Raw genomic sequence first — 2,131 nt, 5'->3', positions numbered from 1 at the left:
GCTCAGTTGAGGATGCTGCCCTGCTCAGTGCCCTCACATTGCCCCGGCATCCCAGAGCACTGGGTGGAGGAGGCTGGAGGGCACACGGGCTGTCGCAGAGACAGCTGCTTTTACAGGAACTGCTAAAGCAGATAAAGGCTAGAAGGAACTGGATCCTTCCAGTCATTGTTGAAGAAACAAAATTTAGGCTGTCATCATATTAGTGTATGTAGTAGTGTGGGTATGGTCTTCTATACAGATTTGCTGTTCTCATACAGCTCTCTTAGCTAGGAAGTGTGCAAATGGGATTAGATCTTAACTGCTAATTAATGGTGTGCCACAGTATTATGCCGAGAGAAGAAATTCCTCAGTGAATTTTGCTCTCACTTACGCCTGCTGGCTTTTAAATGACTTCTCTAGCACTTTCAGCAGAGCTGTAGCTCTTGACAATGACGGTGTCATCAAAGTTGGAAAGATCCAAGGATGTACTTGCATGTAGAAGAAGGGATGAACAAGTTCTTTGGTTAGTTTTTAATTCAAAACCTCTATTTATTTAGACCGAAAAAATATATTTTGTTCTCCCTGTATCTCACAAAATGTGCCTGGTGGTTTGTATATTGCATCGAGTGTCTGAATGACTATCTAATGAACTAAAACAGTCATTAAAGAATAAGATATTAATGAAGAAAGATCACAGAACTAGTTTTCCAGAAAATAGAAGTGCAGAATGCAGAAAATGATTGAACACATATATTCAGTAAAAATTTCTCATAAATGAGCTTTCTGAGGCACTGGAATCCCTTTAGAATGTGTTGTGTTGCTTTTATAAAGTAATTTCAAAATCCAAATGTTGTTTAATACCGAGTCTGGTGCCTCACAGGAGCTGTCATATCAGAACTGCATTGACGTATGGACTTGTAATTTCATATGGAAATTGTATCAAGTTTATTTAACAAGACCTGATTTTTAAAAATGTGTTGATTGACACATACAGTGCCATCCTTTGATTCCTTATTGCCTGAGTATTGTATTATCTCTCACACAGTCTGCAGTTCTTATTTATATTTAAGCCTTTTATGTCATTCTCACACTGCAAAGGCATTTTAGAATGAGTGTAAATGTAATTTATACAATTTTGAACATCCATTTGTATTTCTCAAATGGTGTAAAGATGAGCAAATGAAGATCACAGGCATGGTTATTTTTCAGTGACTTTGTCTGTGTTTAAAGCTGTGGACTTCTCTGAGAGCCTCTACAGATTATTTTGGATTCCAGGAAGTATTACTTCTTCCAAAGTGGGTGACAATAATTGGAGTGCCTATCTTCTATCTCTCACTATATAGGTTTTCTTCACTCTTTCTGTTACACAATGGTTGTAGATGTGACATCCTGTTATGACATTAAAAAGTTGAAATTTCTAGGAGATAAAATCTCTGTTAATACAACGTCCCTTTGAATGTATTTCCCTGGGAAGTCTACCTAAAAATTCTCCTGAAGGAGAATCTGAAGCCAAGTTAAGCAGATTGTATTTTGATTTTTTTTTTTTTTCCTGAGACTGTATCTTCCTGCTGTAAATGAGCAACTTCAAATTCCTCCCCTTGAAACTTCCTTTTCAATTTACTTTGCAACAGCATGAGTTTAGTTTAACAAAATTTAGACTTCCGTTAATGAAGTTGTTATACACAAAAAAGATGGCTTACCATCTTTAAACAGTCTTGCTGACTGTATAGCAGAAGTGCTGATGGGGACTTAGAAAGGACACTGTTTTGAACAACAGAACTGGAACAGGTCCAGAAGCAAATGAAGCCAAGACTGCAGTGCTCTGTCAGGCTGACCACAGCGTGCGAGTAGGATTGAGCAAACCTTGGAAAATGACAATAAAAATGCATTTAAACAATTGGGGGAAATACACAAATAGAAATATAGTTTTCATACAAAATGAGTTAAATTAGTGTTTCTTTAGTACAGTTTTATTCCACAGGTGTGGTTGTAACAGAATCATTTGACTTGGGCCCCTTAAATGTGATCTAGTCCAACTCCCCTGCAATGCACAGGGACACCTCCAGCTCCATCAGGTTGCTCAGAGCCCCATCCAGCCTGACCTTGATTGTCTCCAGGGATGGGGCTCCACTACGTCTCTGGGCAACCTGTT

The 2,131-nt window shown here is 38.4% G+C and overlaps 1 protein-coding gene across 7 annotated transcripts in view; it reads left to right on the top strand.

Annotated features, from left to right (window-relative positions):
• EFCAB11 (EF-hand calcium binding domain 11) overlaps positions 1-2,131 on the top strand; it is a 97,851-nt gene that overhangs the window by 61,637 nt on the left and 34,083 nt on the right. The window lies entirely within an intron of this gene.

Source organism: Centrocercus urophasianus, unplaced genomic scaffold (genome assembly GCF_019232065.1).
Source record: "Centrocercus urophasianus isolate 14NV4802_14NV808 unplaced genomic scaffold, USGS_Curo_1.0 seq_14, whole genome shotgun sequence".
In the NCBI taxonomy this organism is placed as follows: Eukaryota; Metazoa; Chordata; class Aves; order Galliformes; family Phasianidae; genus Centrocercus; species Centrocercus urophasianus.
This window is presented reverse-complemented; position numbering and strand designations above follow the sequence as displayed.